General features: G+C 44.7%; 1 protein-coding gene across 1 annotated transcript in view; it reads left to right on the forward strand.

The window, feature by feature from the left end:
• The window catches only part of LOC308418898 (forkhead box protein P1-like), a gene marked incomplete at its 3' end in the record, with an annotated part of 351,221 nt that overhangs the window by 68,382 nt on the left and 264,828 nt on the right, over positions 1–18,011 (forward strand). The window contains exon 3 of the mRNA XM_080914431.1: positions 17,825–17,954. The remainder of the gene's footprint in view (positions 1–17,824; positions 17,955–18,011) is intronic.

Raw genomic sequence — 18,011 nt, forward strand, 5'->3', positions numbered from 1 at the left:
ATAAGGGAAGAAGTGCAGCGTGTTCTGTGATTGGGAAGGAAGGGGGTGGAACCTGTGGAACTCTTGCTTTGGAGATGTCAAGTTCCTGGTGGGTTGAGCCTGAAGTCCTGTAAAAAAATAGGCTGTGAATTGGCTGGAGAGATGGCTCAGTGGTTAAGAGCCCTGACTGCTTTTCCAGAAGTCCCGAGTTCAAATCCCACCAAACCACATGGTGGCTCACAACCATCTGTAACAGGATCTGATACCCTCTTCTGGTGTGTCTGAAGTTACAGTGTATTCATATACATTAAATAAATAAATTAAATTTAAAATAGAAAGCCAATGTCTCCATGCTGGGCTTTTAGCTTCCAAGCTTTGCAGGCCAGGGGTTCTGCTTCCCTGAGCCCACAAGAAGCTGTGTTTGGTGGAAACTGGCATTCCGGTTCGATCTGGTCCACTCTGTACAGTGTTCTTTCTACCCCAAGAGTCAGCGACTGTCCACGGTTTGAATAACCATTCGGCAATGGGTAATCTTGCATTTTTGCTTGTAAGTCTGCATGTGTATAGAGCCCAGATGTTAGCCTTGGGTATCATTCTCTAGATACTGTCTACCTAGATGTCCTTTATTGTGTGACATGGCCAAATAGGCGAGCCCCTAGGACCACCATCTCTGCATGCCTGATGCTAGTATTACAAGGATATATATATACCACCATACCTGGCTTTGTCACAGAGGTTCTGGAGCTGGACCCAGATCTTCACGGGAAGTTCTGCAGCCTCTCGCTCCATTCTCTCATCCACTGTTCATCAGACAGAGTTCAACTGTCTTCTTACAGCAGTTCTCCTAGTACTTCCCTGTCTGAGGTGGTGCTTCTGGAGTGCTTCTCACGTAGGGCCATTTAAACTCTCCAGGAACTTTCTCTCAGTGGGGTTGGGATCACTGCAGTCAAGTCATGGCAGCAGAAAAGAAGAGGCTGGGCTTTCTTTGCTCTCTTGCTCCAGGGAGCGTTAGGATGTAGCTTCTTAGCCTCCTACTTGCTTGCAGAACATTTCTGTTCTTGGCTCTTTTCCTAAAATGGGACGTGGGTGGGGTTTTGTGTCCCTTAGCCAGCATAAGAGGTCATTGAGGGGCCAGGTGTGGGCCCCACACATCGGGGGCCTTTCCTCCGTTTCTTACCTCCAAGGCACCACTGGGAGGCATCCTAGCACAGTGTGAACCAGCTTAGCCCAGGTTCCTCCACTGGATTCTGTGTGACCTTGAGCAGGTGCTTTCCCATTCCTGTGTCCCAGTGCTCATCTGTTAAGGACATATGCCTGTACAGCAGTGTCACTGTGACGAGCCAGTAGAGAAATCAAGTGTCAAGGTCTGCACGCTGACTTTGGTACAAAAGTTAATGCCGGAGAAATGACAGGTGTCAGCATGGCCATCGCCACTCTCCGCCCTCTCCGCTTCCATCTGAAGCTGATGCTGGCTTTGTTAAGTAGCTTGATTAGGTCTCATTTGGATCATTCCGTTTTCCTGTATTTATGCCTATATATTCAGGCATGGCTTTTGTATCTATATTTGCCTATATGCATATAACTTTCTCTTTTTAAAAAAATCGGTGGGATTATGTTTTTGTAATCATTGAAACTTGCTGCAAATATTTCCCCTACAATCCCATCAGTGTAAGTGAAGATACAGGCCACCCAGATGAAAAATCACTTGCAAATGGAAATTAAGAGGAAACCAAAGGGGATGGGGGGGGAGGGAAACCATGAGACCCTCCTCAGTGTTAAAACAGGGCCAGCAGCAGTAGCGTATTAAACAAAGGAATGGACAAAGAGACAGATCTTGATGTGTGTGCTTGTGTGTGTCACAGTGGTGATTGTGGGTGTGTTTATGCCATGCTTTATCTGTGGAGGTCAGAGGGCAACTTCAGGCATTCATCTTGACCTTTTACCTGTGTGAGATAGCCTCTTGTTGCCACTGTGAATGCCAGGCTGCCTGGGTAGTCTCCCCAATTGACCTCTCCACACCATAGGAGCATGGGCGTACAGAGATGCCCTGGATCTCCATCCATACTTTACTAGCTGAGCTATTAGCTCCCTGGTACCACGTTTTTCTAGCCCGAGTTGACGCTGGTATGGCTTTGGATTGTTTGGGGTTGCATGGCACAGACTAAGCTGTTTTGGAGTGGGAATAAATATTTTTTCCATTAACTCTACAACTTGTAGACTTGTAATCAGGAGAAGCGTATCAGCAGCTTTTCCAACTCTGGACATTCCACACGAGTGCCCCGTGGAGGAAATAGAGCTCTCAGTGAATGCTTTCACAGTTGAATTCCACACACATGAATTATGACGAGCAAGCTGGCTGTGCTGGAGTTTGTTGTGTCTGCTCCAGTTCCTACTTTTAAAGTTGTAGTTACATTTGGTCATTTGAAGCTTATTTTCACAGTCTGGCCAAGCCAGCGGGGTCCCAGGGCTCTGCAGGGGACACAAACCACTGGCCTCTAAGTCAGTGCTCAGTAGATAAGCATTTCTAGACAGCATTGCATCATACAAAAGAACTTACGGGCTTATTTAACATATACTATTTGACTTAATTCAGATATTTAATGGAAAGAAAAGCCCTTTATTATCACCAAAGGAAGGAGCTGCCAAACATTAGGAGGCTTGGTGAAAATATAACCGATGCACAGACTGCAAGTGTATTTCTTCGGCTTACATAATGGGGTGTTTAATAATGGTTGTTTCTTTGAATTTAGCACACATATATCAGACATTTGCACTTTGTAAATTATATGCTGCGGTTCAAGAAACTTCATTTATTAAAGAATTGGTTTTAATGAAGAATGTACTGACTTAAAAAAAAATGACCTTCACCTTTGATTTATGTTTATCTCATAGTCCAGATTTGGTGCTCTCACCAGGAATACTTTCCTGCCCTGCCTTTGTATAAACATAAACATGAGCCCAAGCTGGGTCTCCAGACCTGACTGGCCACAGCATTCCTTGGTGGGTGTTAGACTTGGTAGGTGTCCCTCTGCAGATCAGGGGCTAGTATCAGTTCTGTTGGCATCTACCATGCTGCTGGGAATGGGTTATACATGGCGGTCTAGGGGAGAGCCTAACATCTTTTACCTGTGTGTTCCCATCTACACTGAACACCTAGGTGTGGTATTTTCTACGTGTACACCCAGAGCTGGGAAGATGGAGGTACGTGGCTTCCAGCAGTGCCACTGAGGTGGAGAGTTCTAGGTTAATGAAGAGATCATGTCATACAGGATTTATATCAGACAGATGGACTTAGGAGCTTATTTAACACACAGTGTTTGACTTTATATATATCAAGGTGGGGGAGGCTTTGTTGTTATTACCAAAAGAACTTCAAAGCATTGAGAGGTCGATGAAATGTTATAACATATAGGCAGAATGTAAATATTTCATCAGGGTGGCACTTGAGCAAAGTGACACTGGAGACTGACCTCTGGCCTCCACAGGGAGGCACAAGCACATAAATGTAAACAGAAGATAAAATGTGGTCACTATGGTAGGTTCTAATCCCGTGTGACATATACAGAGAGAAGACCACGCGAAGAGGTGAAGGAAAGGCCTCCACGTATATTATTAAAGGAATGAGGACCTCGGAAAAGGTCATACTTGCTAATGCCTTGTTCTCAGCATTGGGGCCTCCGGAATGATAAGAAAATTAGTTTGTTGTTTCATCCCGTGGAAGCAGTGAGGATGTTCACAAGGCACTTGTCACTCGAAAAATATCTGATCACATAGGTCAAATATGGAAATGGTAGCAAGAAAACAGTTCTGGGAGGACTCTGATGAGCACTAACATCATGCACACAGAGGGGAGGTATGTTGTCATACGTGGAAGGGATCGTCCCGGAGACCCAGATTGAGAACTCGTGGGTGTGCGCATGACCTGTCTGTTACTTCGATGGCCCTGGAGTGTAGATGCTCTCAGTTCTCCCGTCGGTTGGTTGGAGAGACTAAGGTAAGCAGAGTCCGTGGCGCCCAGGATGTTGAGAGCCAGCTTGGTATAGATGTTGGTATGTGAAACCAAGTGTTATTCCACACATCTGTCCAGATTGTTTCTTCAGCTGCTAAGAATTTGGGTTGAAGTGGATGGGACGCTGGGACTTGTGTATGCAGATGTTAGGGCAATCTTGGAACCTCATTTGACTCTCATTTCTAGAGAGGCATTTTCAGCCATGTGAAGAAGTGACTAGAATTTCTAAAGCCAGTGTGTGGCTGATGGAAGTCACATGCATGTGTACACTTTCATCTTCACAGTGATGCTAGGCAGTTTCTACAGAGTTTCTGCACACGACTTCTGAAGATGTCCTACCCATACCTAGTATATACACAGCCCCTAGCCAGTAAGCAACATGACTTCCTCTTAGACCTCACCATCAGCTCCGTACTTTAGCGGGAGATGAGAGAGGGCTTCTAACATTGTTCGAGTGTGTGTGTGTATATAAAAGTAAGGGTCTCTCATTTGCTTAGAGCTTGCCAAGTAGGCTAGACTGGATAGCCAGTGAGCCCCAGGGAGCCACTTGGCTCTACTTCTCCAGCGGTGAGATTATAAGAAGTGTGTGCCACCACACCCAGACTTTTATGTAGGTTTTGAGAATCAAATTCAAAAGTTTGTATGCTCACAAGGCGAATACTTTAGCAAATGAGCTGTCTCCCCAGCCTCTGTTTAAAACAAACAAATAAAAAACATATTCCCTCTTTCCTTTTATTGCTAAAGTGATTTCTGACAAGTGTGTTTTAAAAAAATGAATGAAGGCAAAGTAAAAATAAGTACAAAGTCTCATAGCTTCACCCCAGAAAGGGTTACTGCCTGGATTTCGTTCTCCCCCCACCCCCGGCTCCTCGACTACTTTTCTTGTCTTTTTTTTTTTTCCCCCACCTAGGAAACTGTGCTTAGTGTAGCTTCAAGTACACCAGTACCATCCATCATGAGGCACAGCTGGTGCGAAGATGTCTCGGACTTTGCCATAGACTTGGGTTTAAACTCTAAATGGCAGTTACTTAGTACTTGACTTTGGATTAAGTTATTTCTCTGTTACCATTTTCTGCCTTTAAATCGGGGCTAATAAACCTTACTTCAGGGGTTCTGGGAGAGCCTGTGTAACAACGGGCTCATTTGTAGATGCCATCACACAGCAGATACATTAATTTAACCATCAATTTAAGAAGATACATTTTTTTGTAAGACAGTTTTGTTCCTTAGCAAATATCATTCAACAAGTAGCTTGGGAGGCATCATAGGTCCTTCTACATCCTTGTTTAGTTTGTGGTGCTTTTGTGGTGTCTCTCATTATGAATCATAATTTATTTGGTTTTTAGTGACACTTTCCTCAGATTTTATGCACTATAGATAATGTTGTGATGTATCTCTTTGCAACTTGGCACTGAATCCCCCCAGTGACCACTATTTCATTAGGATCCACTCTGAAGGCCAGACAGGAATGAATGGCTTTCTGTGCACTGCAACAGCACTAAATTATCCTTTAAGAGAGGGCACTTCTGCTTTGTAAACCTGGCTATTTTTTTTAATTGACGGCACAAAATAAAACAGGCATAATTATGGTGTTGGGACCCTTGACCTGTATCTTGTATCAGAAAAATAAAAAAAGAAAAAGAAATCAGCAAACAAAGCCCCAGCAACTCTTAGATTTGAGAAGAGAAAGAAGCTGGGGACAGAGGTTTTTGCTTCATTGTCCAGGCAGTCAGAGGAGTGGCTGTCAGGTGTGACATCTGTCTGTGCAGGCACCAGACTCGGCCACTGGCTCTGGTGTCTTCTTCTTCATTGTCTTACTTTTTAAAAGAAAAATCTTACTTATTTTATGTGGATGTGTGTGTGTATGCACCATGGGCTTGTGGATGCCTGCCAAGGCCAGGGCATTAGACTCCCTGAAAGTAGGGGGACTTAGAGGAAGTTTTGTCTTCTGTGGTGCTGGGCACTGAACCCTTGTCTTATAGAAGGGTAGCATGTATTAACTGCTGAGGTGTTGCTCCAGTTCCTCGGTGTTGTTTGGTTTTGTCCATCCCATCTCCCTTTCCTCTCCTGTTGCTCCTCCACTGCTGTCCTGTGTGCAGCATCTGTATCTAATGGGTTGGCTTGTTAGAAAGGCCTCCAGGTAGAAGTCATTCTTCTTCCCTCTCCAGACACTGGGGGGACCTAGGGCTGCCCACTGCCAGGCGACTTCTCAGGTCACCACGTCTCACCCTGCTTTCCACTCTCCTCTTGCAGACTTCATGCAATAAGGATAAGAGGTCAGGTGAGTGCTTGGGCATGAGTCAGAAAGAAGAGAAAATCCAAGGAGCCCACATGCTAGGAAGCACCCCCTTGTACACGCTAATGGGTTGTGCAGCCCTCTTCTCACCCCTGTTCTCCAGAGACATGTCCCATAGTACCTTAGGCAGCACAACGGGATTGGTTGACTTGGTTCCACATTTTCTTACTTCCCAGGGTTTGCTTTACTTCAAACCAAGAGATTTTGGACCATGGGAGGCAATGTGGAGCTCAGAGCAAAATTGTAGCCCAGCATTACCATTTGACTCTGACTCAGAAGCCTTTCCAAACATACTCACATTTCCTGGCAAGCTGGGGAAGATTGGCCCTCCCTGGTATCCAGTGTTAGTGGCGGAGACCTGGGTTTCACAGCTGTGGCCAAGTCACTTGTTCACTTCTCCAGCCTGAATTTTTTCTGTCCCCAAATAATGATGTTGACTTTTGCTGTTCCTGTAAGCATAGTAAACAGCAGGTGACAGTCATGCGTGTGCATGAGTACAGCATGCACTGAAGCAAGGGTTTCCTGTGTCCTTGTCTTAGTACTGGCTGTTCTCTGTAGAATACTTTAATGGAAGCCAGGCCACGCCTTCCTTTTCTCTTGACAACAGGTCTTTCATCCCTTTAAATCTTTGACATGTCCCTAAATGATGCCCACATGCTACTCAGCAGCTCCTCTGTCATCCGGGGATGCAGACTGCCGGACCCCTTCCTTCTGGCCTTGGCATGTGCGCTCTGCCTTTCTCAATAGCATACAACGGGCTAGTCCTTTGCTTCTTATCTACACACTGTTGTCCGTTTATGGAATTTTCTGGAAGTTCTTTCTCAGGCATTTCATTACTCATGCACTTTCTCGGTTTTAAAGACCAAGGAAAATGACTTGGAGGTTGAGGGTCAGAGAGTGGCTAGCTGGGAACTCGTTCTTGGTTGAGTCACCTGTCTGCTCAGACACCAAAGACTGACATGCCTGATGACTCGGCCGTGGTCAGTGTCACTCAGTTTGGAATTTCGGAGCTCAGATTCTACTGTGGGTACTTAGTTCCAAATCACTCCCAGGGTCATATGCTTGGGCTGATATAGCCTAGAATTGTTAAAAGTTGCCTCCTTCCTGCGTCATGATTCTGTATCATTAGAAAAAGATGGGGCCTAATGCTGTATTTATACTGAAGGGGAATCCAGGCTTTGAGAAGTTATCTGACTTGTGGGAGGTCTCAGAGAGTTGTCAGTCAAGCTGAGACAAAGGGGATCTTCCTACTCATGTGACATATATTCACCCGCAGGACACTATTTTCCAACAATCTAGCCAACGAGCAATCCATGATGGAATTCCTTGACAGGAATACTGGGATTGGTGAGCACCCCCATCCACTCATGGCTCCTTCTAACCTGCTTTGGCACATCCTTACAGTATGTGGACACTCCAAAAAGCACATCTCCTCTGTGTGTTTGCATTCTTGTGTCTTTGAGCCCTTTATATTACTTTCTCATTCTCTGTCTAAGGCCACATATGCCTGAACAAAGCTTGATAACTGAGAAGATACAGTGGTACAACAGCTTGGTGGCCTTCAAATTATTTATTTGTGTATGTGCGTGTGCAGGTGTGTTTGAATATGTGTACACATGTGTGTGAGACCAGAAGTCAACATCATGTCTTCTCAACCTCTTTTATTTTATTTTCTTAAGATTTATTTATTTTGTGTATGTGAGTACACTTATACTCTCCTCAGACATGGAGGAGGGCATGGAGAGGGCATCAGATCCCATTACAATGGTTGTGAGCCTCCTTGTTGTTGCTGAGAATTGAACTCAGGACCTCTGGAAAAGCAGTCAGTGCTCTTAACCTGAGCAATCTCTCCTGCCCCTTCCTAAGCCTCTTTACACCTTATTTGTTGAGACACTGTCTCACACGGAACGTGGAGCCTACCAATGCAGGTATACTGGTTGGCCAGCAAGGCCCAGGGATAGTCCTCTCTCCACACCCCCTCCATTGAGATAACAAGGCCATGCTGCTACCCCCAGCTTTATTATTATTGTTGTTGTTATTGTTACAAAGTTTTACATACTAGTTATTGCTTTGCTTCCACCATGTGTGTGCCTGGCATCTGTGGGGCCAGAAGAGAGTGTGCGGATGCTGATAATCAAAGCTCGGGCTGCATAAGCAGCTAGTGCTATTTTACCTACTGAGCTTTTTAGACCAGGCTGGCCTCAAACTCACTGAGATCCGCCTGCCCCTGCCTCCTCCTGCCTGTGTTAAGGTCCTCTTACTCACCCCAGTGGGACCTAGGAATTGAACTTGAGTCCTTATGTTTGCATAGCAAGTACTTTACCAACTGAACAGTTTTCTCAGCTTTGTTTTTTTTTTGTTTTTGTTTTTGTTTTGCGTTTTGGACTTAACTTGGACTTAAACTAATGAACCACTTTAGTGATTGAGAATATTTGTTCAGTCAAATACTTTTTGTATCAGTTCTTTTTTTTCTTCTTTCAAATAATTGGTAATTAACTCCAACCCCTTATGGTAAGATAACTTTTGTTTCTGATTGGAATATTATAGCACAAAGAACTCTATGGAAGGTGTTGGCACACTCCTTCAATTCCAGCACTCAGGAGGACAGGCAGATCTCTGTGAGTTTGAGGCCAGCCTGGTCTACAAAGCTAGTTCTAGAGCAGTTGGGGCCGCACAGAGAACTCTGTCTCCAAAAACCAAGAAAGTAAGAAAAGAACTCTCTAGAAGACAGATGTGGCCTCAGCCCACTGAGACTTCATGATGGTCTCCATAGAGCCGTTGACTTTTCTCAAAGATCTTTAGTGTCTTGTGCCCCTCTTGATTCATATTTCTCCCTTTCCAATGCTGGAAGGAATTGTATGCTTTATGTTCAAAACCAACTCAAGGTGGTAAACAAATTACACTATTTCATCCTAATGCAAGTTACTAGCCTTCTTGTTAATGTTAAGGGAGATAAAAGTAATCACTCAGAACAAAGTCACAAAAGAATGGCCACTAATCCTGGGCCCTGGCTGCTTTCTCCTTCCTCTCACCAGCTGTTAGTTGTGTGAATTGCATACCTTCTTCACAGAAAACAGGATTGTTAAGAATTAACAAGGCTACCTCTGGTGTGCTGGCCAGACTTCCTCTTCCAGGTTCCTGCTGGGCAGGTGAAACAGATCTGCCCTCCCACCTCTGCTGGACTCTGCATTTTAATTTCTGTGTTTTGTTTTGTTTTTTTCCTCAGTGGTATCCTTTTATCATCACAATTAGTGTGTCTCTGGTCCTTGTGAAGCAGTCAGTCTTGCTTACCCATAGCCTAGTTCAGGCATTTGAATAAAAATATAGGTTCACCTCCCCCATGTAAAGCCGAAAGAATGTAATTTGTTTACTACCTTGAGTTGTTTACCACAGACTGGAAAATATGTTTTGAATTCTAAAGTGTGAAAAAATAGCTATCAAAAAAGCTCTCTCTTCAAATAAACATGTTTAGAGAATAGGACACAAAACAAAATACTTTATTATGATAAGCCTGGCCAATCAAATATGTTTACCACAGAAACCTTATAAAGGACCCAGATGGCAGCCAGCTCTCTGTTCATTTGGCTGTCATGTCAAGCTCCCCTGGGCTTTAGAGACTGGGGTACCACCTTCCCTGCCAGCAGGCTGCAAACTTTAGGCAGTCCTGCTGGTCTAGCTAAACCCAGCTTGTCAAAGGAAGCTGGGAGGTTCACACTGGGTGGTGCTGAACTGGATCCTGAATGGAGTGTACTCGTGAAATGGAACCTGAGAGCCTTGTGTTTTTTCAGTGGCCATTTTCTCTAGGTTGTCTGTCAAGCTGGCTTGTGGGGGCTTTTCCTGGCTTCTGCAAGAACCCAGATGAGCATAGTGAGGCCCTCTGTGCCCTTCGCTGTTGTGTGAGTAGTGTATAAACGATGAATCACAATGTCCTGTCTCACATTCTTCCCATGAGAGAACTGTAAAGCTCAGGTGGGAAACTGGAGAACAGACAAAGGCTTCCTCAGTAATGCACACATAGCTTTCAAGGTCCTGGGTACCCTAAAAGAGTCTGGGCCAGTGTTACCTGACGTATTAGTGGTGGGTGTCAACTTCAGGGAACTATTTGGAGAGGGGTGACCCAGCTAGAAGTAGCCTGGAGGGAAGCTGCTAATCTGAAGGTTTCAGGACTTGGGGACATTAGGGGTAGACCAAGCATGTGGGACAGTCAGATATGGAGGAAGCAGATGAGATTTTCATGAACAGGATGAACCGATCTTTCACTGCTGTGACAAACACTCAAGAAATATAACAAAGCCTAGAAATTATATTTTAGCTCATGGATTCAGTCCATGGTTAGGTGGTTCTGTCACTTGGACATCAGATGAAGGTAAATAGCATAACCTGGAGATTATGGCCAAACCACCCCCTCACCCCCTTGACCGACAACGGGAGATGAGCCATATCCTACCCCTGGTGACATACTTGTATTAACTTGGGACCTACATTTAATAACTCCTAGCAATGCTATCTTAATATATATTCATCAAAGGATTAACTATTGATTAAGACAGAACTCTCAAAGTCCAATTGCTTCCACTAAGCCCATCAGCACATAAAAGTTTATTCCAGTTGTCAGGCACAAAGGTTACACCCATTGAGTGTCACAGGTAGGATGAAGCACAGTCAACTGCAGCTGACACAACCGGATACCGCACTACATACTGTTTTGAAAATGCACTAGAGTTTCCAGGATGAGTAAGTTCGCAGTCACTCCAGCACACAGGTCTTGAGCGCCTCATTCCATGTCAGACCTGTTTGAGCCTTATTCTGGCTGGCAGGAGGACCATCTTCTGGTGGCCACCTGAAAGACAGCACATAGACAGAAACTGCTAGCCTACTCAGACGATCCCCAGGAGGTATATCTAGTAGGATGCCCTTTATTAGAAGGTAGATGCTGTGTGGCTGCACTGGGGCAGCAGTCCTTGCATGGGCTTACGGGAACAAGAGTTTTGGAGGATCCAGGCATCACAGTGTGGAAAAGCAGAGGACAGCCAAGGAGGCTGGGAAAGGGGAGGGCATTAAATTAGCATCTGTAGAAGAGTCAGACTTCAGCTCTTTCTCCTTCATTTGTGTGATGGGGAGCACATGGCTTCATAAAAAGAGAAACATGTCTGAGAGAAAAGGCCAAGACACACTGGTTTGGGGTGGGTTGCGGGTGTGAGTATTGAGAGATACAGAGAGGTCTGGGCGGGTGATCTGCCACTTTGCCTCTCCGAAAAAGGCTAGGTTGAACCTGGAGCTTCTAAGCAGGGCTCAGTTCAGGTAGGGATAGAGGCGGTAGCCTTCACATTTCAGAGAGGACATCCTGCATATTTTGGGTGTGCACGTAAAAGAGAGACATAAACAAACAAGAACAGTTTTTGGTTAAACCTAGATGATGGAGAAAAGTAATTACAGAGACATCATATTCTTCCCTCAGTCTAATTAATCTAGTGGGTTCACTTACTACTTGTTTTTGAGCAAACATACCAGTACATCCTCTGAAGAGTTGAAAGATTTGGTAGAGTTTTCAGGGACAGTGATTAGTTCTTAGGAACTTAATTGCCACAAGTATTGGTGCCATGACCCATCTGAGTAGGCAAGGTGACAGTGTTCACTAGGGGACTAGGACCTTGGGGACCTCTGCTTACTGATTGCTCAGAGCACACCTGAGTTATTGTTGTGGCCCTAAAAAGAGCAGTGTTGTTTGTTCTTCTTCTCCCAGCCTTCTTAGTTGAGGCAGATTGGCGTTTTATTTATGAGCTGACAGCAGCCATTTGTGGCATTTTTCTTCCCCTTCAGTCGAGGTGCTTTTTGAACTGGGTTCACTGTTGTCAGAAAGTTATTCACAGGAGTGGTGATGGAACCTGCTCCACCCACCTCTGTTCCCTTTCTATTTTGGTGCCGTTTGCAACAAAGGAACCGGAGTTAGTAAATTAGCACAGGCTTGCAGCCCTTGCAGGCTTACCTCTCAGGTTGTGTAAGGGTTTAGATTCACTCCTGTAGCACCTAAGGAAATGGTCTGAAACTAAGGAGCCGTCCTTGGTCAAGGGGCTTGAGGTCTTCTCGCTAATTCAATTTACACATTTCATAAAAATCTCTCACTAACTGGTTGGATTTATAGCTAAACCATTTGGTCTGTGTGTGTATACATGTTTCTACCATGTGCACAGATTTGTAGATTTTTGCATTCATAAACATAGGCCATATTTGATACTGAATGAAGCTTTTGTGAGTCAAGGGTTGAAAGGAAGGAAATGGATGGTTTGCATTTCTTGTACAGGAGATGGAACAAGGGCTGGGCCGGTCCCGGTCCCAGCTTGTAGAGGGGAGACAGAGAGTAATTGGTGTGGAATTGTGCTCAGAGAGGACCGTAGTTCAACCTGCAGTGCCCAGGTCAGGCCAGAGCTAGGGGAATGAATTTCCTGACTTCTTTATGCTACAGAGGTGGCACCTGTCATTGGTTAAACCCAACTAGAAGCCAAAGGAAACCCTCTGGACAGAGACCAGGTTGGGAAGTGTTGGACAGACAACTTGGAAAGCCAGTAAAGAGCCCTGACCATTCCTCCTGTGGGAAACATCTTTACATATTACTCTGCCATGCTCTCCTTGCTGGGCCACTCAGAGTTCCAACTGGAAAACATGTCCACCGGGCTAAGTAGAGAAGCATCTAGCTACACAGAAGAGACTCACCTGGAATACCACAATCACTTGAGAACTTTCTAGAAATTCTCAATCCCTATGTGAGATAAACCTCCTGAATAAACAGCTGGGGCCTGGGCTTTAGAGAGCCCCATGTAGACCCTCTTGCTTGATCAAAATGGAGAACCACCCCTGGAGGGTTATGGACAGAGCCTTGCTGGAATGTAAGCTGCAAAATGCCTCACGCATGAATTCACAGCTTGCAATCCGGTTGGCCCCCAGTCCTCCCTTTCCGGATAGACTGTCTTCAGTAGAAATGGAATCCTGATTACATTCAGACCTTCTGGGACTCGGGCAGTCCCTCCATGTAGCCAGTGCCTTTCATTTCCCCCTTCTCTCAGCCAGAGCCATGCAGGGCTGTTCCCAGGCAACCCAGGCTTTGGGAGGTTGTTTTTGAAAAATAGATGCAAACCCTGCCGGAGCTGTTGTTGTTTTCCCGGTGCCTGGCAGTGTTTGGTAAACAACTTGATTGCTGGGTCCTGGCCTCCTGGGAACCACAGCTGCTCTTCCTAGCTCCCTACAGACTTTTGTACCAAGCAGTGATTGCTTCAGGGGAAAATAAACAGGGAGAACAAAACAAGAAAACATCCCTGTTGTTTTGTTGCTGCCTCTACCTGTTTTTCCCAGAGCTGTTTTGCAACCAAGGGCTCTGGGCTTTGGTTCTTTTGCTTTAAAAAAACAAACGAAACTGAAAAACAAAACAAGGCAGGCTCCCATGGGCCTCTCTTCTGTGTGGCTAGACAGTGGTATTTGGAAGTAGCCACAGGACTTGCAAAGCCTTGGAAAGGACTTGCTGACCACTGCCAGGATGCATGCATTTTTAAATATGCAAATGGAAGGGAGAAAGCTTCATTCTTTCTAATGACCCCCAGGGTGGTAATCTGGCTTTTCAAATCTCTAGGAAAACAGATTGAATATGGCACAATTAATGTTTGAGCACTTCTAGGTTCTTTCTAAAATATTTTAATGGGCTTTTAATTTATTGCAGCTCTTGATTAGCAGGTTGGAGCCCTGTTACAGCTGACCTCCTGGCCTCAGGCCTCTGTGGGGCTCTAGGGGAATGGAAGAGAACAATGCCTCTGTGGGGCTTACAGCCAAAACTGCCCAGGACTGAGCTCAGAGAGAAATGCTGTGAGTTGTGGTTACCTGGGGTGTCCAGAGGAAATGGGGGGATGGAGAAGGTGTGGAGGGTTAGGATCAGCTTCTGAAGCTACTGCCTCAGTCTGAATGGACTGCCCCTGGCTTCTGTGATGTGATTGTCCTACTACAACGTGAGAGAACAAGAAATGGGCTCCAGTGGGAAGCCTAGGACTGTGATGGGTGTGCGCAGGGGTGTGTGTGTGTGTGTGTGTGTGTGTGTGTGTGTGTGTGTGTGTGTGTACATACACATACATGTATATTTAACTTTTTGAGACCTCCCCTTTGCTCTGTGAGTGTGCTTGCTTGTTGCTCTCAAGCCTCTCACCATTGTAGCATGCCTCTACATACTGAAACTAATTTTATTTTAGTTTGCCATTAATCTCACAGACTGTTTTTATAAAGAGGTAATAAGTCCCCTTTTGTCTGAAAGGCTCTCTTTTCACCTCCTGTTTTGAAAGATAGTTTTTCTGGGTATACAATTCTAGGTAGACAGCTTTTGCCTCTGGGCAGTGTTCTGGATAATTTATTTGGATATCTGTCTTTCTTTGGTAGCAGTATTTTTTTCCCATTTCTGGGGCTCAGAGCAGTTAAGCGTTTTAGTTACAGAGATGAGTGGAGACAGTTTCTATGTCTGTTGGACGCTCAACAAATCATCCTGAAACCAAACAGAATTGTCCCACAAACCACAGTGAAACTCCGTCCTTTCTTTTTGGGTATTCCCAGTTACTCTTCTGCATGTTAAGTGATACAGGTCAGAGTTGCTGAGTAGAGTCCCAGGCTGTGGCTTGACCAGTCCCTTAGGGCCCTGTCTACACTCTGTGTGCTTTCTGGTCCCTTACTTTACTAGGGACTTAGACTTCTATTCCAGTTTCCAACTCCTTCTAAAATTCACTAGAAACAGTTCCTTTAGAAAGGAGTCAACTGACCAGAAGTTTCCTGTGGTTAACCCCTTCCCCTCTGCTGTTCACTGGCACTGCTTTGCCTCCTTGCCTCTGAACTGTTCTAGAATCAAAGACAAGAGTAATTTAATCTTCCTTTGCTGCTTCTCTTCTTCCTCCTGCTTCTTCTGCTTCTCCTCCTTCTCTTCCCCTCCCCATCTGCCTCCCCCTCTTCTCTTCTTCCTCCTCTTCCTTTTTTCTTCAACAATTCTGGAATTCTTCTGGGAGGAGAGGAGTGCTTTTGTTTGTGGCAGTGAATGCTCTAGAAACCCAACTGTGTTGTCATGTGTCTGGTGACAGTGGGTGCCCCCACTCTTCTGTACTAAAAAGGTGAAGTGTCTTCTGTGAGGTCTCACAGCCAAGACTCGTCTGAACCAGCCTGCTTCAGAAGCCTGTGTCATGCTTTAGGATCTGAAACTTGGTATTTGTGTAGTGTCTTCGGAAAGTATACATTTCTCAGAATAAGCTTTACAGAGCCCTGTCCCTGGGATTCTCTGGGTCTTGGTATTTGTACTACATACTTCATAATACAAATTTTATCCTATTATATTTTATGTGTTTGGTTGTTTTACTTGTATGTGTATTTTTACAGATTGCATGTCTGGTGCCTACACAGGCCAGAAGGTGTCATATTCCCTAGAGCTGTGGTTACATATAATTAATTGTGAGCCACCACTCACGTGCTGGGAATCAGATCGTGTGTCTGAAAGCCTAGCCAGTTCCTTTAACCTCCGAGCCATCTCTCTGGCCCTGTAGCACAAATGTTATGAAATAGAAGAAAGGCTGTACCATCCTTCAGACGGTTTCTTCCTAGATAGCCATCAGTGGCAGCTGTATTTTAGGTGATGCTCATTTACTCATTTTAATTTCGAGTCATTTGTTGACTTAACATTTGTGTGGAGCGCCTTGTATGTGGCAATGCTGTTCTGGGAATTTCGAAGTGATGCCCAAAGTCTTTATCTCGTGTGGCTGAGAGTCTAGCGAGGGACACAGGTGAATAAATGAGGCAAAGGTCCTAGAATAATACCAGCAGTTCTTGAGGAAGCAAATTGAACATTATGGTTACAATATGTAGGAGGTGGGCAGGACATTCTCCGGAAGTGGCTTATGCCCATAATATTCGGAGGTGAGAAAGACACACCCCCCAACCCTGGTAAGGAGTAGACCAGGAGGGTCTCAGGGGACTGGACTAACAAGGTCACTAGACCTGTGGCTTACTTTGAGCTAGAGGAAGCCCTGCCCTGGTTGTAGTGAGGAGTTGAATTGGTAGTTTGAGGTCATCTCAGGGAATTTGAGACAGCAGATTAGGCAGGGCTCTTTAAACTGTGTTTGGATTTTTAGAGAATGAGGAACCAGCCTAGCATATGACTTTTTGCTATGTGAGGTAGACTCCATAATTTTGGGACCTCTCTAAGTTTGGGAGATAATTTGAAGGACTCAGGATATTTGTGCCAACTGGAAGGCAGGACTTGTCCCTTGGCTTAGTGTCCCTTAGTGTGGTGTACTGTTTTAGATCCTGTGTCTTCTGCATTTTGAACAGCTTTCAGTGCTGCTTCCAGAGGTCAAGAAGACTCATTTTCTGGGACACGCTGAAACAGTTTCTCTGGAGCTGTGCTGTGGTCTGGGGAGGAAAGGAAGCCGCCTGTGGACACCCAGGGAATGCTGTTTGCTACAGATTGCCAGTTTAACAGCACCAGGTCCTCTTGCCAGAGTGAAAGTCTTTCTAAATGCTTGCAACACTTTGCCCACAGTTCATCTTGGGTGTTGATGACAGTTGGACATAAGAGTGATTCATGTCATAAACCTCTTAATCATGATGTTTAAAGGAGAAGCTAATAGTTGAAGTTCCTTAAAAATAATTGTGCTTTGTGATAGAGAGGCAAAGAACAGTAGAACGAGGTAGGTAAGCTCTACTTAATATTTCTAGTCAGTATTTGCATCTGACAGGACTAGAATCTCAAGATGTTAAAAGGCTCTCTAAGGCCATACAGTTGAACAGTGACTATTCTGAGGGCAGACTTGAGGCTCCTCAATTCAATACAGTGTATCTTCTCTCTCAGTGGAAATACCTACATGAGTGTGATCCTTGCAGAACTCACCATCTGAAGATGAAAATATAATTATTTTACATAAAGGATCGTAACTTTTTTCTCTCATTAGTTTCCTTTTTTATGATTATTATCTCATGATTTTAAATAATTTTTAACTTTTTTGCATTTTTTATTCATTGTCAAAGAGCTACAATACCTAACAAGATAAGGTGCTTTCATATGTGTAAGTTTCAAGTTAACATGGTTCCATATTACATGGACCCTTTCTGACAGGACATGTTGCATTTGAAATTCTGAGCTATTTTTTTTTTTTTTTTTAAATGAAAGAAAGCTAGATGGTGGTGGTGTGGGCATTTTAATCCCAGCACTTGGTGCATGGGGCAGAGGCAGGCAGATCTCTGAGTTCAAGGCCAACCTGGTCTACAGAGTAAATCTCAGGACTGCCAAGGTTACATAGAGAAACCCTGTCTTAAAAAAATAAATAATAAAGATTAATAAAATAATAATGGCCTGTGTCTTTGAAAACCAGCTTCCAGCCTGTCTGTGAGTCTTGCACTTGCTGTAGCCACCGTCAGGATGGTGTTTCCTCCATCTCTATAGTAGTGTCTGTGTTGTTGTTTGCAAGTTTAAGGAAGTGGTGGTTTTAGAAGTTACATCTTAGTTATGTGTAAAAAATATTTTTGTGTTGCAGTGTCCCAGGAGCTTCTGCTGACTATCCCTGTTTCCGAGGGAACCCACTTGGCAATGTTGAGGGCTGCCTTCCCTTCTCTGCCGAGTGGTCAACCATGAGCCGATGGGTGTGATGTCTGCTAGCCTAAAGGGTAAGTGAAAGTTGGTGACTATTCTCTGAAAAGTCACAAGCTGAAAAGAAAAGGAAA

Source organism: Micromys minutus (genome assembly GCF_963924665.1).
Source record: "Micromys minutus genome assembly, chromosome: 3".
Classification (NCBI taxonomy): domain Eukaryota; kingdom Metazoa; phylum Chordata; class Mammalia; order Rodentia; family Muridae; genus Micromys; species Micromys minutus.